This window comes from Bos indicus, chromosome 7 (genome assembly GCF_029378745.1).
Source record: "Bos indicus isolate NIAB-ARS_2022 breed Sahiwal x Tharparkar chromosome 7, NIAB-ARS_B.indTharparkar_mat_pri_1.0, whole genome shotgun sequence".
In the NCBI taxonomy this organism is placed as follows: Eukaryota; Metazoa; Chordata; class Mammalia; order Artiodactyla; family Bovidae; genus Bos; species Bos indicus.
Window position 1 is genome coordinate 34,365,550 of NC_091766.1, and position 24,561 is coordinate 34,390,110.

The 24,561-nt window shown below is 41.2% G+C and overlaps 1 protein-coding gene across 7 annotated transcripts in view; it reads right to left on the reverse strand.

Annotated features, from left to right (window-relative positions):
• The window catches only part of TNFAIP8 (TNF alpha induced protein 8), a 144,616-nt gene that overhangs the window by 108,369 nt on the left and 11,686 nt on the right, over positions 1-24,561 (reverse strand). The window contains exon 3 of one of the 7 annotated variants that reach the window (XR_011567612.1): positions 17,126-24,550. The exons of the other annotated variants lie outside the window; for them this stretch is intronic. The gene's annotated coding sequence lies outside the window, so the exon portion shown is untranslated. Of the gene's footprint in view, positions 1-17,125; positions 24,551-24,561 lie in introns of those variants that run through there. 7 annotated transcript variants of the gene reach the window in all.

Genomic DNA, 24,561 nt, shown 5'->3' on the forward strand with positions numbered 1-24,561 from the left:
AAGGAAATCAGTCCTGAATATTCATTGGAAGGACTGATGTTGAAGCTGAAACTCCAATACCTTGGCCACCTGATGCGAAGATCTGACTCATTTGAAAAGACCCTAATGCTGGTAAAGAATGAAGTCGAGAGGAGAAGGGGATGACAGAGGATGAGATGGTTGGATGGCATCACTGACTCAATGGACATGAGTTTGAGTAAACTCCAGGAGTTGGTGATGGACAGGGAGGCCTGGCACGCTGCAGTCCGTGGGGTTGCAAAGCGTCGGACATGACTGAGTGACTGAACTGACTGAAGGTAAGATTAGCAGGGATCACATCAAAAACTGACAACCAACAAAGAGGAGGCAGTCAAGCTAAATAGAAGATGTTTAAATGACAATCTGGAGATCTTCGTTTTAGACCAACTGGCCTCTGTAAGCTCAGCACATAATTGCATTCACTCATTCCTTTTTTTACCTTAAACACAGCATGCCCGCTGCATTCCCTAATGAGGGGTGCAGTTGCTACAGACAGGCAGGGGGTGTAGTGATTCAGGCTGTGGAGTCAATGTGCTTGGGGTCAAATCCTACCTCAGGGCTTCCCTGGTAGTCCAGTGGTTAAGACTCTTCCTTGCAATGCTGGGGAAACGAGTTCAATCCCTGGTCCAGGAAGATTCCGCCTGCCGTGCAGCAACTAGGCCCCTGTGCCACAACTACTGAGCCCCTGCTCTAAAGCCTGTGGTCTGCATCAAGAGAAGCCACCACAATGAGCAGCCCATGAATCATGACGAACAGTAACACCCACTTGATGCAAATAGAGAAAGCCCCCGCGCAGCAACAAAGACCCAGCATAGCAAAAAATTAAAAATAAATTAATTTTTTAAATGTTGTAACTAAAACAGTTTAAAATAAAATGGCTAAAAAGCCTTTTAAAAAGGTCCTACTTCTATCAACAGTAGCAGCAAGACCGGGGGTGAGTTGTACAGTGTCCTGTGACTCAATTCACTCTTCCTTAAAATAGAGAAAATAAGAGCATCTATTGAAAAATGTTGCTATAAAGATGAAATGAGTAAATACACATTAAACTCTTAGAAAAGCACCTAATATTTAGTAACTGCTCACTAAATTCTATAATCACCATTGTTGGAGAGGCAGGCCAGTAGACCCATAGTTACAGTACAGTAGAGAATTCTGTGATAAGACACCCTGGGGGAATCCAGAAGGGCATCATCCTATTTATGTGGGGGAGTTAGGGGCTGAGAAGAGGAGGATACACCTAGGAGCATCTCACATCAGGAATGCAGATGAGGCAAGTGGGCACTCCATGCAGAAAGAACAATATGTGTGAAACCTTAAATTCAGCTAACTGTAAGAAGGGCTTCCCTCGTGTCTCAGACGGTTAGGAATCTACTTGCAATTCAGAAGACCTGGGTTCAATCCCTGGGTCAGGAAGATCCCCTGGAGAAGGGAATGGCAACCCACTCCAGTATTCTTACCTGGGAAATCCCATGAACAGAGGAGCCTGGTGGGCTACAGTCCATGGGGATGCAAAGAGTCAGACGTGACTGAGTGACTAGCACGCATAACATACGTAAGTGTAAGAAATGGTTCAGAATGGCTGAAGTACAGAATGCCTCTGGAAAGGGGAAAGGAAATGAGATTGAGAGTTGGACCAGAACCAGTTAATGAGGCCTTTCATATTTAAGTCAAGGAGTTTGAACTTGATCCTGAAAGCAGGGGACCAATTTCTAGCATTTGAAGCTTGGGTGAGACAGGATGGGATTCACGTCTGAGAAAGAGCCTGCAGGAGGCAGAAACATGGAGGGCAGTCTCTCCTCAGTTTATACTCAGAAGACAGAGGGCAGAAAAGTGGAGAGCATTGCCATTTCAGCTGGTTGAAATGTTGACAGGTGGAAACCACTTACCCAGTAAATTTACTTAGGTGAAATATTTCACCCCCAAACAATAGTGGGAAACTATTATACAAGGTGATAGAAACTGTTATTTTCTATTTACTCCTCACTGTTGGGTTCACTTACACAATGTGAAGGGCCAGAACTTACGGGCAGGGTGACCCTCTCAGGAATGCCTGTGCCAGGGCTGGAACAGGCTCACCCTTCCCGCCCATTGCTTCCTGTTCTGCCCATGGTTATTCTGGTTCCTGTGTGGACCTTCTATTGAATTCAACTTGTTTTTCCTCTCAGTTTTTTTTTTTTTTTCCTCTGAAGCAAGCATTCACTGAGCCTTTGCCTTCGTGTCTCAATGGTAAAGAATCTGCCTGCAATGCAGCAGACCTGGGTTTGACCCCAGGATCAGGAAGATCCCCTGGAGAAGGAAATGGAAACCCACTCCAGTATTCTTGCCTGGAGAATCCCATGGACAGAGAAGCCTGGCAGGTTACAGTCCATGGGGTTGCAAAGAGTGAAACACGACTGAGCAACTAACACAGCACATATATCTTTTTGGATTTACTTCACTCTCCTGCACCCACAGGATAATGGGAGAGAAAGCCCTTTCTCCTATCTTTGAAGGCTGTGAGGTTCGAGTCAAGATACACAGTGGTGCTGGCCCTACAGAGAACAGGTCCATCTACCCAAGACCACCCCGCAGCCCTCACTCTGTGCACGGCAAGAGAGGGCAGAGGGAGGAGGAAGGGGGCCAAGTGTTTTCTGCGTAACATATCATCGGCAACAAAACATTAACTGGGACCCAGTCCTCTGGCTTCTGAACTCTGAGCATTTTCTACCAAGCAATACACACTTTAAACAAAACATGATGCTCATTAAAGTAACCATACTCTTTATGACCTCACTGGCGTGGGTAATGGAAAACCAAGTAGTTATCTCTACCAAAGTGGAATGTTTATTCTGGCTGCAGAGCTGTTCCCCTAAAGGAGTTCACCCAGAAACCAGGCCCCAGTTCCCCAATTTTCCCCATTTTTGTGGTTTCTGCTTTGCAGGGCTCTCGGGCACAGAAATGGTTTTTTTTTTTCAGAGAAGAGAAGCAGAGTAGGATATGGCAGGCATGACAGGTAGATCTCCCCATGCAATGTTCTAAAACATAATAAAAATCAAATGAATGAAGGCAGAAATTATAGTTTTAATGGCTCAAAGTATAATAATGTACAATATCAAATATGAAATGAGAAGTGAGAAATCCAACTAGGAGGTCTCTCTCCTTCAAGGGTGATGCAAAAGAAGGGCAGGGAGAAAGTTCAGAGTTATTTTCTCCCCAGCACATGACAGGAAACCTGCTTTGCTTTGCAGTTTGGCATTTTCATTTGTTTTTGTAGGTGAACCATCTTAGCTCATATGCTTAAAGTGTTAATTAAGAGTGGAAATTAATGCACTGAGCCAGCTAACCCAGATAAAAAGATGATGGTCAGGAGAGCAACACCCTCCACGTGAGCTCATAAAATGTCCACTAAATGATGATGAGAAAAAGGAGGAGGGGGCACCATGGAAAACCAGATGCTCTCCCACTCAATATGGATGAATAATTTGACAGTTCTGCAAACCAGTTTTCCAAGGGAAACAGAGATCATTTTCAGCTCATCCTTCCCAAAGAAAGGTGAATTTTTACTTGTAACACTTACCCAGTGACTAGCAGGAAACATACAGAAGCAGAGGAGGGAAAAAAACTGTTCAAGTTTCTAGAAATTATTTTCTCTCATAAAAAGGTTCCATGTTTCTAGACTATCTCCCCTGAAATATAAATCTATTGGGATTATCACCATGAAAGCACATGAATCTTCTTGTCCATAAAATACTAGTAAGCAGTCACACAAGCTACAGCTTAGAACCAAATGATCTGAACATACAGATGGTTCAAACAGATGGTTTGAAGGTCAAGTTCAAAGACCTGGCCAGTCTGACCCCAAATAGGTCACCACATATGGTCCTATGATTCAAAATATCTAGCGAGTGATTAACCAAAATTTCCTTTCTCTTATTTGCTAAAAGATGGAGACTAAAACAATGAAAAATATTTCAGAGCTTGATGGGACCTTAGAAATTATTTAATCTAAGTGGTGTCTTCTTTCTTATGATAAACTGGAAAATTCTTAGGCACATCTTTCTCCCCCCTGTCCAGTACCTGGACTCCCATTTGACTACACCTTCCCCCACAAAAACAGTTAGACGAGACACTGGAGCGGGGAAGAGGGCATACTGGGAACATTAGCATCCTGGTTGATACTTGAATATGTTTTACCTTAAGGAATAGGGCTGTATTTCTGATACATTGTAAGTATCTTATCTTGATACTTCCAGGCCAGTTCCCATTTTTTTTTTTCCAGGTAAAGACATTGGGTAAAAGTCTTTAAAACATGTAAATCAGATTTCTGTGGAAAAATTAGTTCTACCAACATTCCCTGAGGGCCTAGTAAATACCAGACAGAGAAGTGGGTGACAAGACACAAAGATGGGGCCACCAGGTCTCCAGCCTGAAGGAGCTGAGGCACATACATAATTACAAAAATCACATGTAATTGAGATGTGTAGACAGTATCATGAAGATCCAGAGAAGGAAGAGCCTATTGCTGATGAGGGAAAAATCAGAGAAGGCTTCCCAGAGGAGATGATGCTTCACTAGGGCTTTGAAGGCTGAATAGGAGCTGGCCGAGTAGAGAAGGGGGAATCAGGGAAGGATAGTCAGCAGGAACAAAACAATACACAAAGGAGTACAAACTGTGGAATATACCAGATGTCATGGGCATAGGGTATCTGATAGGAAAACAGTGGGAGGGAAAGTAGAAAGATAGCGTGAAGAAAATATGAAGAGCTCTGAACACTAAAGATTTCAGACTTTACTCTGCAGACAATGAGGTTTATTAATTGATGGTTTTTTACACATGGAAGTAACACAACTGGGTGGCAAGTTCAAGAATGGACTGGAAGCCAAGAAATAAGTGAGAAATAATAATCATGGTTATATAGGGATCTGACTTTCAGACATGTGTCTCCATCACTTTCAAATCAAAGCTCGAGAATCATTTGTGACATTTCTAGCATGAGGCAGCCTAAAATCAGGATGGTCACTGCCATAACAGGGATCGACATGTACCCTGAGGATATATAGCCTCACCCCAGAAGAATGCCTCGTCCTATTTCTCATCCACCTCATGTCCACTCCACTGAGGGAGTGCACCACACAAGTTAGCCTGAGGTTTGTGGAAGAAAGGCCTCTGACATAAAATATGTTCCAATACAACCACGAGAATAAAACCCATGAGAGCACAATCTATAGAGTCTCAGGTGGTCCCAGCCTGAACATTAATCAGCTGCTCAGTCTCAGGTAAGTTATTCAGCTTCCTTGGCCTTAACTTTTCTCATCATAAAATAAGAACAAAAAAGCTATCTTCTTCAGAATGTTGATATGATGTTTAAAAACAGATCCTTGTACAAGTATACAGTGGGCTTCCCAAGTGGTTTGGTGGGTAAGGAATCTGCCTGCAATGCAGGAGACACAGGAGACATAGGTTTGATCCATGGGTTAGGAAGATCCCCTGGAGAAGGAAATGACAACCCACTCTAGTATTCTTGCCTGGAGAATGTCATGGACAGCAGAGTCTGGCAGGCTACAGTCCGTAGGGTCACAAAGAGTCGGACATGAGTGAAGCGACTACGCACACATACACGCACAAGCATACAGTAAAGAAGAAAAACAATACTCATTCTTTACCCACTTTTGACAACAGACAGGCTCTGCAATGGGATATTGCTTCTAAGTTTCAACTATAAAAAAACCAATCTAGCTATTGATAACTATTACAAATGACATGGTTTTAGATGGTCTACTTTTCTAAGATGGAGGGTTCCCTGTAGAGCCGGAAAGCCTATTTTAACTTTATCCTCTCTAAAATGTGTAACCCTTACTTAAACAGAACATGCTGATAAAAACGAAACCTTCTTTCTGATGCTGTGGTCACCATGCTTTTCTCAAGTGCCTGCTGAGGTAAAGGGAAGAGCTACCACATTAAAAATGACTTGATAGGAATATAGCCCCAAAATATAATAATAGTCTTAAGTGAACTAGAACCTTTAAAAATTGTGAATCACTATATAAGTACACCTGTAACTTATATAATACTGTACATCTAGTACATCAATAATAATCTCAGTTTTTCTTTAAGTTAAAAAAGAAAAAACGGGGACTTGATATACTACAGATTGACTGTCAATGGGATTTAACTTATATCCTAAGCATGTCTATAACATTCCCTACTATCACATGTAAAATACATATCACAAGTGTTACCTGACACCCACAGAATAGGCTTGTGGTTGCCTTTTTCCCTTATTCTTATATCTTTAGACTTTTTTATTATGTAAAATTTCAAACATACACAGAAGTAGAAAGAAAAATATAACAAGCCCTCACTATCCATCACTCACCCTCAACAATAATCAGCATGTTGCCATCCTTGAGTCACTTACACCTCTCCATCCCTTACCCTTTGTTGGTTGGTTATCTTTTCTTTTTTACAGTTTCATTGGGGTATAATTTATAATGATAAATGTACAGTGCAATGAGTTTTGGTAGATTTAGAAAGTTCTACAACCATCACCACAAGCCAGTTTTGGAAAATTTCATCATCCCACAAGTGCCTGCTTGCCCTTAATCCCCATTCTCACTTCAGCTTCAGGTAACCATGCATCTATTTTCTATCTTTACACATTTGCCTTTTCTGGACATTGCATATAAAGGCAATCTCACAATACAGTCTTTTGTATCTGGTTTCTTGCACTTAGCATAATATTTTCAAGGTTCATCCATGTTATAGCATATATAGTACCTTCTTTTTAATTGCTAAATAGTATTCCTTTGTATAAATATGTCACATTTTGTTAAACATTTACCAACTGATGGATATTTAGGCTGTTTCTAGTTTGGGGCTCTTACGTATAATGCTTCTACAAATATTTTCTTAGATGTGTTTGTGTGAATATCTTTTTGTTTCTCTTTGGCAGATGCCTAGAAGTGGAACTACTGGGGTTTTATTGCTTTCTACCCAACATCATGTCAAAATCTCAAGAGTTTGTATGGACTTTAAACATCACATGTTCTAACCTTTTATTTAACGAAAAAGGAATCTGAACACCAGAGGCATTAACTGATTCGCTTTATTCATAGTTCACTGGTGATAGAGACAGGATTTAAACCCAGACTTCCATTTCCTTCTTTTTTAGTCAGTTTCATTGTTCACCCACCTCCCTCATGGAGCCGTCTTCACTCTGCCTCATTCTGGATTGGTCATTCTCTCTGTTCCAGAGCTGCTATTGAAGAACTTCTCTCTTTAGTCAATGTAGGATGCCCTTATACCTCTTGTCATCTCTCACATCCTCCCCACAAACATCCTAAGGCCTTCTGTCTCACCCCTGGGGAATTGGGAACTTATTTCTGAGCCTTCCTGGGATTCTGTGAGTACATCAGTGACTTCTGGTCCTCTCTCCTCACTCTCCCACAAGCATTTTATTCTTGACCATCTCTCTCTGCAAACTCATTTGCCATCACTTCATCTGCTTTCCTTCTTCAAGTTCTGTGTGGTTTGGGGTTATAGACATCTCCTAGGTTTATAAGAATAGAATATGCAGAAAATATCCTGATCTTTTGCCCTTTTCAATTGTTTAGGGGGATTTTCAAGAGAAGAAAGCAAATTGTCTTTGATAGCTTGAAAACAGAAGTCTCCAACAATCATGAGACTGTGATGAAACATTTGGTAAATGAAATTACAGGGACAAAGAAAATTTCATTCAAATTAGGAAATGGAGAAGGAGATAAAACCCTGCCCCAAATCCCAAACAAGAGTTTCATTCCATCAGTGTCTTTACATGTACACGAAAAAAGGCTACCTTTCACTATTCAAAGAGTCAAGCAGCCCTGACTTCACTCTGTGGCTGGTTATTACTCCATTTGCCTAATTTAGGCAAAATAAGAGCTCTGTTTGAAGCCAAAAATAATCCATGGGATTTTAAAAATAAAAGCATTATCCAAAGTTTCCAAAAAATATGTTGGCAAACACCAAGATCACAAAACTGATTCTGAATGTTTCTTTTTTTTAACCTACATAAATCAAATCCACTATGATTGCTCTCTCTCTTGAAAAATGTTTAGCTGTAAATTATGCCCCACAGGAAGGAAGCTGTGGCTGTACTTACATACAGTAATTGGCTGCTATTATCCAATCAGCAAATATTTATTGGGCATCCAGTGCAGTAGGCACAGCAGGGGAAATAGAAGTGGATAAAGATATGGCCCTATGACCCTTATAATCTACTTGTGATAAGACAAAAGCATGAAAAGTTAAACAGTACAAGGAAGTATGTGACTAAGGGGCATGGGGAGAAGTGTTAAAGAATTTTAGAAATTACAGAGTTGACAGCTTGGATAATACCCAGGAAGAAAAGGGAAATAAGGGCACCAAAACCCTAAAGCTCACACACAGACTAAAGCTGAACTGTGACAATGATTATGCTATTTGCCTGCTCAAAAATTCTCCTGGTTCTTATCACTAGGAATCAAAGAAAATTCCACACTTCCCAGCTTCACCTTCAAGACCTCACAGGCCCTGCCCCTTTTACCTTGTCAGGTTTTGCTCCAGCTGCATGTTCCTTGAACACACAAATACCTAATGCTGTTCCATCCCCTCTAGGCTCCTGATGGTCTGTCCTTCAACACCTTTTCCCACAATCTCAGCCACTGAAAATCCATCAGCTTTACATGCCATCTCCTTCCCTGGAGCACCTCCAACACTATATTTTGCATGACTACACAAGATCCTGGCCTCTTGAGATAGCCAGTCTCCTCTTGCCAGGAAATACTGCCAGGATGCCAGGAGTACAGGGAGATCTTGCCTCATCTCTACCTCAGGACTTGTCTCTCACCTTGACATTCGTACCTTATCCCAGGGCAAGAGCAGCTTCATAATGTCATAGGTGATACATAAACAGTGGGACAGAACAGGAGTCAGGCATGGGATAGGAGTGGAGTTTGGGGGAGGAGACTGGAAATAATAAACAGTAACGTGACTCTGAGTGAACTCCGGGAATTGGTGATGGACAGGGAGGCCTGGCGTGCTGCAATTCATGGGGTCACAAAGAGTCTTACATGACTGAGTGACTGAACTGAACTGAACTGAACTGCTTACAGGGTTTGCTGTTGGTCAGCCATTTCTAAGCAGTCTAAATCTGGTAGAATCCCCAGAACCAAAGGTATTTCATAGATCTCTCATTGAGAACATTTCTTCTGAATCCTCTAATATTTTAGAGACCTCACCCAGTGCAAGTTGTCGCTGGAATTCAGACTAACTTATGGTCTAACAGAGTTGTTGCAGGTCTTCTTGGGACTCACTGTAGCTGGTCTAGGTGACTAATAGGACTGAATACCTCTCTTTTAGCCATAAATGAAAGCAGAAAAAAAAAAAATACAGGACCAATCTTTTGTGGGTCCTTTATAGATCAAGCCATAGAAAACCACACAAGGATGCAGTCACTCCTTTGGGAAACAAATCCAATCATCATTCCTGTGCTAAATTATAGGAAGTTATGGGCTTTCCAGGTGGTGCCTGCCAATAAAGAACCTGCCTGCCAATGCAGGAGACATAAGAGATGCGGGTTCAATCCCTGGGTTGGGAAGATGCCCTGGAGGAAGGCACGGCAACCCACTCCAGTATTCTTGCCTGGAGAGTCCCCATGGGCAGAGAAGCCTGGCGGGCTACAGTCCATAGCATCGCAAAGAGTCAAACACAACTCAAGGGACTTGGCACCCATGCACAATAAGCAGAGTAAAGCAAGGATACAGATTTTCCTTGACTTACAATAGGGGTCCTGATAAATCCATCATAAGTTTAAAATGCATTTAATACACCAATGTACAGAACATCATAGCTTAGCCTAGCCTGCCTTAAGTGTGTATAGAACTTGTACATTAGTAGGATAAAATCATCTAACATAAAGACTTTTGTATAATTGTTAGATATCTCATGTAATTCATGGAATATTGTGCGTGCATGCATGCTAAGCCACTTCAGTCCTGTCTGACTCTTGGAGACCCTATGGACTGTAGCCTACCAAGCTCCTCTGTCCATAGGGATTCTCCTGGCAAGAATACTGGAGTGGGTTGCCATGCCCTCCTCCAGGGGATCTTTCTGATCCAGAAATCAAACCCCTGTCTCCAGCATCTCCTGCATTGACAGGCAGGTTCTTTACCACTAGCGCCACCTGGGAAGCCCATGGAATATTGTACTTAAAGTGAAAACCAGAATGGTTGTGTGAATACACCATTGTTCTAAGTGTATGGGTAGTTTACCAGCATGATCACATGGCTGACTGGGGGCTTCACTGCCCAGCATCCCAAAAGAGTATGCACCATCTGTCACTAACCCAGAAAAAGATCAGAATTCAAAATTCAAACCACAGTTTCTACAGAATGCATATGGCCTTCTCACCATCATAGAGTCAAAAAATCTTAAGTCAAGCCATCGTAAATCAGGGACCATCTGAAATAATAAAATATACCAATCCCTAACAGGAGAGCTGGCCCAGAGGGTAAACTTACCTTGACTGACATTTATATGAATGACTCTGACAGACGATAGAAATAGCAAAATAATTAAGAACGTCCCTATAGGAAAGCTACAAGATCACATTAAAGGGCAGTTGGTTCTCATTGTAGAAAGGAGTGAATGTGGCTTGAAATCAACAAAGGGAGTAAAAAATCTAGTCAATTTAGCCTGGGGCCAAAGACAGAGGATTAGTTCCAAGAATAAGTATATAGTGCTTGTTAGAATTCTGTACAGTTTGGTTTTAAATGCCTCTCTTTCTCTCTCTTCAGAGACTACATCCACAGACCTCAAAGAGATTCTGGTATTTAGCCTAATGATTTCCACATGTTAAACACACCTCATTGCCTACAGGCACCAGTCAAATTAATTTCTTCTGAAGAAGGAGGCTAGGGTTTGATTCTTCTATGTAAAATTATTCCGTTCTATTAGTTGTGGGAGACCTGGACTTCATTAGCAAACAACTTGAAGCTAGTTACACAAACCTGCTGATAAGAAAAGGCTGCCTTCCAGCTGTTCCCCACACGCTTTTGTGAATAAAGAGCCATTGCTTAGGCAAAAGTCTGTCTAATCTCTTAAAGATGCTGTATTTCCATTTGATAAAACATTTTAAAGTGGCTCATGGTCTTAATCTCATTTACTGTGCTGCAAGATTTGATATTTGATAATATTTGTGCTCTAGTATATCTCAGCAGTATCAGAATAAGATCACATCTTTTAAAAATACACAATGCTGACATTTCCTCAGGCTACATCTTTGCTTTAGTGTCTCCATTTCTTACTCAAGAAAGGTATCAATTGAACTCCAATCCTTTCACTGAGAAAACAGTCAAAATGCCCATAAAAACATAGGAAACTGTGTAGGAAATCATGTTAAGAGAAAAGCAGAACATTAAACTGTGTATATGCTATGGTCATAGTTATACTGTATAACTAAGGATAAGGACGGAAAGAAATATGAAAAATGAAATGTTTTCTCACACGCATCTGAAACCTAAGTTTTTTTTCTTTCTCATCTCCTTTATTTCTGCTAGGAGTTGTCTTATAGTGGGTATAGTTTGTTTGCTTTTTAAAATTATCAGGATAAGATCTGACCTTATCAGACAAGATCTTATGAGCCAGTTACTCAAAGGCAGTGACTGCCTGGACCACCCTAGACAGAGGTCTCTCCTTTCCTGAATATTCTTCAGCAATAGCAACTCCACAATTTCCAAGATTAATCCTGGAAGGGGGAAAGAAACTCTGTCTAACCTGCTGTTGGTAGTGGATTTCAAGAACATGTCCTCATTTTTAGTTTCATACTATTCTTTAAACGGGCTTCCCTCATAGCTCAGTCAATACAGAATCTACCTGCAGTGCAGGAGACCAGGGGTTTATTTCTGGGTCGGGAAGATCCCCTGGAGAAGGAAATGGCAACCCACTCCAGTATTCTTGCCTGGAGAATCCTGTGGACAGAGGAGCATGGCAGGCTACAGTCCACGGTGTTCTAAGAGTCGGACATGACTTAGCAACTAAACCATCACCAATCTTTTAAAGAAAAGTAAAAATGATATTTGGGTAATCATAAAAATGAAGTCATTCATATTTCCTGAGAACATGGAGACACAGATGACTTCTGCTGCTGCTGCTGCTGCTAAGTTGCTTCAGTCGTGTCCGACTGTGTGACCCCATAGACGGAAGCCCACCAGGCTCCCCCGTCCCTGGGATTCTCCAGCCAAGAACACTGGAGTGGGTTGCCATTTCCTTCTCCAATGCATGAAAGTCAAAAGTGAAAGTCAGTCACTCAGTTGTGTCCGACTCTTATCGACCCCATGGACTGCAGCCCACCAGGCTCCTCCATCCATGGGATTTTCCAGGCAAGAGTACTGGAGTGGGGTGCCATTGCCTTCTCTGACAGCTGACTTCTAGACATGAACAAAACTTAGTTACTGCCCTCAGGAAAGATATTTAGTAGGGGGCAGACAGCTGCCAATTAAGGTGCGGTGTCATAAGTGATAATATAAAGGACATAAAGATAGGGAGACCAGAATGAGCTATTCAAATTCTTAAGAGGAAGACATTACTCTTGGACTCTTTTCCTGTTAAAGAACAGGACCAGGAAAAGTTGCATAAAGGAGGCAACATATGAACCAGATCCTGAAGGATAGTCTTTGCCCAGGAAAGAAAAGTGATGGGCATGCACACAAGGGGGATATAACCAGCAAAAATGAAAGCAGGAATAGTGGGTTGTGTGCTACAATAATGTACAGTTTAGAAATGGGAACCAAAGGAAACATGCAGAAAAGTAGTGGGGATCAGACTTGGCCTTCAATACAGAGAGAAGGGTGAGGCAAGCAAGCAAATATTGTCTTTTGGGGCCTGGGCAAGGAGTCTTGAATTTGCTTTTCTATTTAATCCCAACAATTTGTTTTACAAGTGAGAAGATTGAGGCTCCAAGAAGTCATATACAGTTTCTGAAAAGCACACCCATCACCTACACATCCTGGAACTAGCATTGTGTCCTGTTCCCAGCAGGTCCTCGACAAATACTGCCGAATGCATGGATGATGAACCAGGAGGCCCATGAGCCGCTGGTCCACAATAATGCACTTTTAAGACTTGTTTAAGACAGACAATGGGAGCCACTGACAATTTGGGGTTAGAGGATGTGTAATCTGAGAGCTGTGTGTTAAGAAGAGGACAGTAAAGGCTGGGGAGTTAGGGGGTTACCTAATACTGGGAGACTAGTGTTTACTGACAGCACCTTGCTTTGCTCAGTATACTTTGTTTACTAAGAAAGTACTGGGCTTCCCTGGTGGCTCAGATGGTAGAGTCTGCCTGCAGTGAGGGAGACCTAGGTTCAGTCACTGGGTCTGGAAGATCCCCTGGAGAAGGAAATGGCTATCCACTCCAGTATTCTTGCCTGGAGAATCCCATGGACAGAGGAGCCTGACAGGCTACAGTTCATGGGGTTGCAAAGAGTCAGACACGACTGAGCAACTAACACTAAAGGAAATATTAGACTGCCTCAAAAACTCAACTGAAATCTAAATTCTCTCCTTTACCAAATGTATTTTTATTATGAAATTTAAGAACAATAGAAGGTATAAAATGAAGTTAAACTCCTTTTTCTCCTTCAAATCCAAATTCCACTATTAATAGTGTATTGTTCATTCTTTGAAAAAGCTTATGCACTCTTAAACACATAATATGCCTTTTTAAAAACATAATGAGATCATTATTTTGCTTTCTATTTAATCTGTCCTAGAGATCTTTCCACATCAGTACACACAGACCAACCTTGTTCTAAAGTTGCATAATGTTTCATGTCATGGAAGTACTGTAATGTATATAAGCTGTTTGTGCATATTTAAGTTGTTTAAAGTTTTCATTTTGTTTATTCTTAAATACAACACTGCAATAAACTCTTTTAGTCTCAAACCAAATTCACTTGTGGTCACTTGTATCAGTTTCTTGGATAGTCACAGATGGGCTCTCTGGTGTAAGACATAATTTAGCAAATTTCCTCAGATATTCATATAGTTAGCAGTCACATAGCTTAGCAATGAAGGGGAACACAAAGATAACCTAAAAATAAATTTACCCACAGGAATATCTCATTTTAGTGCTGGAGCCTACAGGAAAGACTTAGGGCCAGAGTTCTAGCTTTCCACCCTGAGCCTCTGGTATGGAATTTCTCATTCCACATTGAGGCAGGGTGGCATTCCTTCAGGAGAAATCCAGGGCTCTATCTTCCTGCTCTACAAGTGGCTTGGTTTCCGTGATTAAAATGGCAATGAAAAATTCAGATGACAACAATCAACAATCAGAATCACAGAACTTCAGAGCTGAAGGGATTAGAGATTATCCAGTCTATACCTGACATTTCTCAGATGTGGTGATTATGACCCAGAGGGACGACTGTCTCAGCAAATTCACCTAGCAGGTCACCACACAGCCCACCTTCCACACACCTATCTAGAGCCTTCTCCATTATACAGTACCAAAAAACATTTGTGTGCTAAGTTGCTTCAGTCGTGTCTGACTCTTTGTGATCCTATAGTAGCGTGTCAGGCTCCTCTGTCCATGGGATTCTCCAGGCAAAAACATTGGAGTGAGTTGCTGTGCCTTCCTCCAGGGGAGTCTTCCCAACCCAGGGATCGAACCCATGTCTCTTACATCTACCTGCACTGGTAGGCAGGTTCTTTACCACTAGCACCACCTGAGAAGCCCCCAAATATCTGCATCCTCTGCTAAATCATTTCAAAAATATCACATAAGCAAAATGTGTCTATAATATTTCCCTGGACAGACGCAATCACGCTTAAAAAAAAAATGAGAACATCTGTAGAGATAGCACAGACAAATCTTATTTTAGATAATTTAAAACCCTTTCTCCACCAAATTCACTACTAGAATGTCTACCAACTGTCAATACTGACACACTGAAGTGTCACCTTCCTTCTCCAACCCCTTGTGTTAACAAGCAGGTGCTGCTAACACCACTGACCTGTTATCAGCAAGACAAGCAGTGCTCAGGTTGTCTGCAGGTCTCATAATGGATTTTCAAACCTGGGACTACCCCATGCTGTGAGACTCTGGAGCCATATTTCTGTTACTCCTCACTGCCTTCCCACTCATGCTGCACAGCCTAAATCAAGGGTGTTGAATAGCTCTGACAGAAGTCTGTTCAAGAACTAAACATCATAGAGCCATCAGCTCCACCTTCCAACCCCTGGAGCCCAGCAAGGTTACCGATCTTGGGCAAGACCTACAAGCTTCCTCGGTAAAGCCTGTGTTTCTTTCATTTTTTTTTTTTAATTGACCTATAGGCGATTAACACTGTTTCAGGTTACAGCAAATTGACTCAGTCGTGACTTCACTTTCACTTTTCCCTTTCATGCATTGGAGAAGGAAATGGCAACCCACTCCAGTGTTCTTGCCTGGAGAATCCCAGGGACGGGGGAGCCTGGTGGGCTGCCATCTATGGGGTCACACAGAGTCGGACACGACTGAAGTGACTTAGCAGCAGCAGCAGCATACATGTATATATATGCTTTTTTCAGATTATTTTCCATTATATGCTATTATAAGATATTTGAATATAGTTCCCTGTGCTATATAGAAGGTCCTTGCTGAGCCTATATTTCTTCATGAGGAAGTACAGCAATATGGTTAAGAACCAAAGGATGTGAATATCAGCTTTGGTTTTGGCCTTGGGTAAGGATTTAAACTCTCATGGTCTCAGTTTCCTCATCTTTAAGATGGAAATAACAATAGAACTGAGGATTTGGTAGAGGCTCAACATTTATTGAGCCTAGTGCAATGCCTGGCACATAGTAAATGCTTGATGAATACTGAGGGTCTACCACCAGAGCTGGTTTACCAGGAGCCAACCAGAGGCCAAAGACAAAAACACACGTAGCTGGGCATAGAAAAAGAAGAAAAAGCCTTCAGCAGGATTTCTGCTAAATTAACAAAAGAGGAGTAAAAAATAGCTACGTTTTTATACAAGTTCATATTTACCTATGGAGATTCCTTGGAGCAATAGACTCATTCCAAGGTCTGTCTCAACTGAGACTTGAAACACTAGATCTGGGTTGGTGCAGCCACTGTGGAAAACGGCATGGCAGTTCCTCAAATAAATACAGAACCACCATATGACCCAGCCATTCCTCTCTGGCTATTTATTTGAAGAAAGTGAAAACACTAATTCAGAAAGATATATGCACCACTGTATTCACTGCAACATCATTTACAATAACCAATATATGGAAACAACCACATCCACTGACAGCAAATGGATAAAGAAGATATATATATATATACAGATAGATAGATAGATATAATGGAATAGTTGTTGTTGTTTAGTTGCTAAGTAGTATCCTACTCCTTTGTGATCTCATGGACTGTAGCCCACCAGGCTCCTCTGTCCATGGGATTTCGCAGGCAAGAATACTGGAGTGGGTTGCCATTTCCTTCTCCAGGGGATCTTCCTGACTCAGGGATCAAACCAGTGTCTCCTACATTGGCAGGTGGATTCTTGACCACTGAACCACCAGAGAAGCCTTATAATGGAATATTACTCAGTCATAAGAGAATGAAATCTTGCTCTTTGTGACAACATGATGGATCCTGAGGGCATTATGCTCAGTGAAACAGGTCAAAGAAAGACAAATACTATATGATTTCATTTATATGTGGAATGTAAGAAACAAAACAAATGAACAAACAGAATAAAACTAAACTCACAGATATAGAAAATGGAATGGAGTCGCCAGGTGGGAGGAGGGTTGTGGGGGGTGGACAAAATGGATAAAGGGGGTAGGGGGTCAAGAGGTACAAATGTCCAGTTATAAAATAAACAAGTCACGGGGATATAATGTACAACATGGTGACTATAGTCAATAATATTGTAGTATGTGGTCTTCCTCAATGGCTCAGCAGTAAAGAATCTGCCTACAATGAAGGACTTGATTTTTTTTAATTAATTATTTTTTTATTGAAGGATAATTATTTTAAAGAATTTTGCTGTTTTCTGTCAAACCTCAACATGGATCAGCCATAGCTATACATATATCCCCTCCCTTTCGAAACTCCCTCCCAACTCCCTCCCCCTCCCATCCCTCTAGGTTGATACAGTGCCCCTGTTTGAGTTTCCTGAGCCATATAGCAAATTCCCATTGGCTATTTTACATATGGTAATGTAGGTTTCCATGTTGCTCTTTCCATATATCTCACCCTCCCCTCCCATCTCCCCATGTCCATAAATCTATTCTCTATGTCTGTTTCTCCATTTTTGCCCTGTAAATAAACTCAGTTTTGATCCCTGGGTTGGAAAGATGCCCTGGAGGAGGAAATGGCAACCTACTCTAGCATTCTTGCCTGAAGAATCCCATGGACAGAGAAGCCTGGTGGGCTATAGTCCAAAGGGTTGAAAAGAGTTGGACACAACTGAGCAATTGAGCACATTGTAGTATATATTTGGAAGTTGCCAAGCATATAAATCTTCAAAGCTCTCATCACAAGAAAAAAAAAAAAATGCAGGTGCAGGTTTTTAAAAGCCATGTACCACAATGCTCTTTTTTTTTTTTTTTTTTTCTTTTTTAAATTACATGGATCTGAGATACTCCAGGACTTCCCTCATAGCTCAGTTGGTAAAGAATCTGCCTGCAGTGCAGGAGACCCTGGAGGTTCTCCAGAAAAAAGAAAGGAAAAAAAAAAGCACAACTACAGGCCAGAACCTGACAAGGAGAGCCAGGGCAGGGACATGTCTGGACCATAGTACAGGTCAAGTCTAAAATCGGGCAAGGTCATACCCATATGACAGTGCTCAGAGAATTACGAGGTAACAGAGGTCAAAGGCCATAAACTCAACTGATAAACAGAATGTGTGGCTGACCCAGGGAATAAAGAAGCAAGCAGCAGGGGCTTTGGCCAAGGTGGTATCAATGCTGACCAATTGGCATTTCCAATTCAAAAACTAAAGAGTGTGTTTGTGTGTAAGAAAATCAGGGATCATGTCTGGGAAAGGCTCCCATTATAATGTCCTGCCATTGGTTCTGGTGATCAAAAAGGGAAGAGGAAAAAGGCCAGCCAGGAAAGGAAAGGTCAGGCACCCTCAGAGATGCAGGGGCCCGGGCCATAACACTCACAGTGAGAAACAAAGTACTGACCGTGGGGAGGGCACGTACGCAGGCGTGGGGACCATGGTGGCCTCCGGTGTGGAGCCAACACTCTGTGAGCCAGGGGTTCCTAGTGCTCATCTTGAGAAAGCAGTATCATGAGAACATGGTGTAACAACTTGATGCAGGGAGGTCAGGGACAAGGTCCCGCCCACAGGTGCAGCGCTCACAGACCTGCTCAGAGAAGGGCCTCCATGGTGAGCACGGCTGAGTCTGAGGCAAGGGTGCACCTGATTGGAGGAAAAGAGCCCAAGGGGCAGGGCAGTTCTGAACAGGCTAAAGGAAAGGGGAAAAAACACACCTTTCCAATTCATTTATTTCTTGAAAAAGGATATATTTAGTGCTCTTTATCCATTACAAGGTACAGTTGAGGTTACAAAAATAAAAAGCCATAGTTACTGGGAGCAAGTGGCTCATCATTTGAGGTTAATGAGAGGGAGAGATTGTTTGGCACCAGGGTTTTCCAAGTCATAAACTTGGACTTGGTAACATACTAGCTCACTAACCACTGTGCTGGAAGGCTAGACAGATAGCAGATTAAAGGGGAAAGATGTGTAGTAGATGCTCTCAAAAGCAACCTATAGAGGCTACTTAAATTAAATTATCATCATCATCAGACTTTTGACAATGATACTTTGTCCGAAGACAGTGGAGTAACATATTTAAGATTCTCAAGGAAAGAAAATGTGAGCCAAGTAGATTATACCCAGCAAAAATGACTTTTAATATAAAGGTCACGATTTTATCAAGAAATTAGGAGGAAAAAAGAAATTACAGAATACTATTCCCATGAGCCTTACCTAAGGAATCCACTAGAGAAACCACTTCAATCAAAATTTGTAGAGATAGTGATATGAGGATTGATGATAAGCATGACATATATAGTTACCTGTAGAGATATGACTGAATGAGCACTGAAAGGGCTCTATTTTAGTATATAATGGCTATATTATCTGACAGTGTAGACACAGAACAACCATTTACAAAATTGGGGAAGAATGAGTAGGGACATGCCAAATATATTACTTTTACTGTTTTCATTAATCACAGCTGATTATTTGGAGACTGATGTATATGTAATATAGGATAATAAATGGGTAATTAAAAGATATTCTATCTCCCTTGGGACTAAAAAGCAAAGACTGTAAGTATGAAAGAAAGCAAATACAACTGCAACATAGAAAAGATTAAACAAAACCCCACAGTCTTGATTTTGAGCTGGAAATATCAATATGAACTCACAAAGTATTTCATCTTTATATGTGTATATATGTTTGTATGTAAATGCATATGTATTTTCTCAGCTCTGACCAATGAAACAGCCTACAAACAATGACCATTCCAGTGAGTGGTTATGGTTCTAAAATATCATTCTCATTAAAAGAAACCAGAGTCTCTTGAAGAAACAGTTGAACCCAAGTCTAGGCAAAAAATGTACAAGACAATCCTGGATCACCTTAAGACTAGATATTATGGAAGGCAAACTAGATAGCATATTGAAAAGCAGAGACATTACTTTGCCAACAAAGGTCCATCTAGTCAAGGCTATGCTTTTTCCAGTGGTCATGTATGGATGCGAGAGTTGGACTGTGAAGAAGGCTGAGCGCCAAAGAATTGATGCTTTTGAACTGTGGTGTTGGAGAAGACTCTTGAGAGTCCCTTGGACTGCAAGGAGATCCAACCAGTCCATTCTAAAGGAGATCAGCCCTGGGTGTTCTTTGGAAAGAATGATGCTAAAGCTTCATGACCAGTACTTTGGTCACCTCATGTGAAGAGTTGACTCATTGGAAAAGACTCTGATGCTGGGAGGGATTGGGGGCAGGAGAAAAAGGGGACGACAGAGGATGAGATGGCTGAATGGCATCACCGACTCGAAGGACATGAGTTTGAGTGAACTCCAGGCGTTGGTGATGGACAGGAAGGCCTGGCGTGCTGCAATCCATGGGGTCGCAAAGAGTCAGACACGACTGAGCGACTGAACTAAACTGAACTGAAGATCATGTCAGAAGGACTCAGGAGCCAAGTTGAAGAAGTTCCCACTAGTCAAAGATGGGACAATTTGAGCCTTATTAAGTATTTTTAATCCCATGATCATGGTAATTTTAAAAAACACCCTAATTGGTCACCTCCTGAGAATGACAGGAAACCAATTAATTCTCAGGAACTGAATAAGTCAAAGGAAAAAATTGAGCATTTATCCTGTTTTTTCCCCCTATGTAAGCTGCACACTGTGTAATCAAATAACAGATTGAAGGGATATCAATCTTTATAAAATTATTCCCGCTAATAAAGTAAAGCAAAATGGTAGAATGAGAATATCACTATTTTGCAATCTCCAGAGAATTAATAGGTCAAGACATTAAGGATCAAAAGAAGAGTGGAAAAATCAGATGTCGTGTGCCTTCCAGTGAAAGAATCCAACGGCACCTCTAATCTGGGCAAGAGAATCAAACCTGAGTCTGATCAATCCTCTGGATCCAGACAAAGGAAATAGAGGGCAAAGGCATAGCCTGAAGTGTGCCAGGAGGGCACTTGTTAATAAGACTGTGGGAAGGATATCCCTTTTGGTCCAGTGGCTAAGACTCCACACTTCCAATGTGGGGGGAAGGGGGTGGGGCTTGGGCTCAATACCTGGTCAGGGAAGTAGATCCCACATGCCACAGCTAAGAGTTCATATGCCTCAACTAAAGATCCTGCATGCCGCAACAAAGATTGAAGATCCCATGTGCCACAAAACTAAGACCTGGTGCAGTCAAATAAAGAAAAATAAATGCTAAACAAAAACAAAAAATCTCTACACATCCAATAGTCCAGATCCTTAAACAACAACAAAAAAAATTATTTTAAGTGAGGGAGGATGTTAAAGAAATCTATAGATTAAAAGAGACTTCTCTGTGGTACAGTGGTTAAGAGCCCGCCTGCCAATGCAGCAGACTTAAGTTTGACCCCTGGTCTAGGAAGACCCCACATGCCTCGGAGAAACTAATCCCGTGCTCCACAACTACTGAGCTTGTGCTCTAGAGCCTGAGAGCCGGAACTCCTGAAGGCCACACACCCTAGAACCTGTGCTCTGGAACAAGAGAATCCACAGCAACGAGAAGCCCATGCACCGCAACTAGAGAGCAGCCCCTGCTCACTGCAGCTAGAGAAAAGACCAGCACAAACAAAAATATATAAGAGACTTAAAAGACACACATTTTTAAAAAAATAGGCAAGACTAAACTGCAGTGTATCAGGCTTCTCACTTGGGTGATAAAACTATAAAGAGATGCAAGGAAGTGATTACTGTAAAGGTTAGGATAGCATTTACTTTTGGAGGGATGAAGGCAAAGGTGATTAGGGAGGGTATTTAAAGGCACTTTTGGGGAAGTTGGCAAAGTTCTATTTCTTGATCTGAGTGACAGTTGTATGAGTATCTTATAATAATTCACTAAGGTGTTAATTTGTTACGTGAGTTTTCTTTTTTTTGTTATTTGTGCTTTATTTTACAATAAAAAAGTTTTAAAAGTATTAAGAAAATCTAACATTTCCTCCATATCATATTAAAAAAAACTCAAAATGGATTAAAGATATAAACCTAAGAGTGGAAACCATAAAACTCCTAGAAAGAAACATAAGTAGTCTTTGACATAAATTGTAGCAATATTTTTTTGGATCTATTTCCTAAGGCAAAGGAAACAAAATCAAAAAAATAAACAAATGGGGTCTAATTAAACTAATAAACAAGTGGGGTCTAGAAACCATCTTCAAAACTAAAAGACAGCCTGCTGAATGAGAGAAAATATTTGCAAATGATGTGACCTATATAACAGGTTAATATCCAAAATACGCAAACTGCTCATATAACTCAATATCAAAAAAACAAAAACCCAATCAAAAAATGGGCAGACGATCTGAATAGGCATTTGTCCAGAGAAGACATACAGATGGCCCACAGGCACATGAAAAGATGCTCCATGTCGCTACTCATCAGAGAAATACAAATCAAAACCGTAGTGAGCTATCACCGCACGCCTGTCAGAATGGTCATCACCAAAGAGACCACAAATACCAAATCCTGGCAAGAATGTGGAGGAAAAGGAAAGCCTTACGCCCTGTTATGGGAATGCCAGTTGCTGCAGCCACTATGGAAAACAGTATGGGGATTCCTCAAAAAACTAAAAATGGAACTACCATGTGATGCAGGGCTTCCCAGGCGGAACCAGTGATAAACAATGGTCTGCCAGCACAGTAGACCTAAGAGACATGGGTTCGATCCCTGGAGCAGAAAGATCCCCTGGAGGAGGAAATGGCAGCCCATTCCAGTATTCTTGCCTGGAGAATCCCATGGACATGGAAGCAACCTCAGTGCTCACTGACAGACCAGTGGATGAAGAACTGGTGTGCATTTATATACACACAGAATATTACTCAGTCATAAAAAAATTTTTTTTACCATTTTAACAACATGGAAGGAACTGAGTATTATTCTTAGTAAGACAAGTCAGACAAAGAAAAATAAATATTGCATTTATTGCTTATACGTGGAATCTAATAACACAAATGAATGAGTATAACAAAGCAGAAACAAACTCACAGATACATAGAACAAATTAGCAACTGCAGTTACCAGTGAGGAGAGGGAAGAGGGAAAGATGAAGGGAAGGGTATTAAGAAGTAAAAATTACTATATACAAAATAAATATAGCACAGGGAATATAACTACTATTTTATAATAACTTTAAATGAAATATAATCTACAAAAATATTGGATCACTATGGCTGGATGGCATCACTGACTCGATGGACATGAGTCTGAGTGAACTCCGGGAGTTGGTGATGGACAGGGAGGCCTGGCGTGCTGCGATTCATGGAGTCGCAAAGAATCAGACACGACTGAGCGACTGATCTGATCTGATGTTGTATTAATATTATAAATCAACTATACTTCATTTAAAGAAAAAGCAATAAAGTAACATTTTCTTTTTAAATTAAAAAAAAAAGAAAATCTAGACTTGTCAGCACAGTAAGAGCCAACTGGTAGAAAACTGAGCAAGGTAACAGAGAAGCAGCCAATCAGCTTGGAGCCAGTGTCTTATGAAGGCCTTCTGTCTCAATGAACTGCTCATGGTGACATTAAATGATTTCTTTTTTTTTTTTTTAAGTCCTGCCACATAGCATGTGGGAAGTTTAATTCTCAGATAAGGGATCCAACCTGTGGCCCCTGTAGTGGAAGCTCACAGTCTTAACCACTGGGCCACCAGGGAAGTCCCTGATTTCATCTATACTGTTAAATGAAAATTTGCCTTGTAACACTTCAAATCATGTTTTAAAGCGTATGGCAAACAGTGTACTCCAAAATATCTCAAAGGTGCTCTCAATTCAAAACGACCTCTTGGATGCCTAACTGGAATTGCAAATAACTGTTGGGTGTTGATTTCTCACAGAAATAAGATTAATCACTTGACTCAAACTTGTAGCATTCAGCATACCAACATAGGGCAGCTTTGAGTTCCCAGAATTAGACAAGAACCTTACAGCCCTTACTCCCCTACTCAGCTCTATATGCATATTATTAGCAATAGTCTATTAAAAAAAATGAGAAAAAAAATTTCCCCAAACAATAAACATCCTGAAGTTTGAGTGAACTGCCACACACAAGATATTATTACAGCTTTGGCAAGTGAGTTCAGGACTAAGAGAAAAGACACAGGCTCCCCAGGTCTGACTGAACTCTGCAGACAGGACCTGGAGCAGCAGTTGCATTGTATCCCTGGATCAGAGTCACCAAACAAGAAGCATACTTAGCCCTGCATCTGCTAAGACCAACTCCCAGTTGTCAAGTGCTCTGCAAGGTGCAGAAAATGACCATCAAGAAGTTTTCCTAGGACAGTGGATAAGAATCCACCTCCCAGTGCAGAGGACACAAGTTCAATCTCTAGCCTGGGAAGATTCTGCATGCCTCGGAGCCCGGGCTCCTCAACAAGAGAAGTCACGGCAGTGAGAAGCCTGTGTACAGCAACAAAGAGTAGCCTACAGGCGCTGCAACTAGAGAAAGCCTTTGAAAGCAACAAAAGATTCAGCACAGCCAAAAATTAACCAAAAAATTAATTTTAAAAGTTTTCCCAGCTTTTACTGAATTTGCCTCACACTATGATTCTATAACCTAAGCACAAATTTCCCATTTCAGACTGGCACTCTTCTGTACAAGCCAATAATGAAACACACATTCCTCTGGGTTATGAAAATTGTCCAACTTCTTCCCAATACAAAAATGGAGATAGATGTTATTTTCTACTTGGGAAGTGCAGCACCATTGATCTTGAACTTCCACATCCTTACTCTGATATACATTGGTGAATTATATCTGAAATAAAC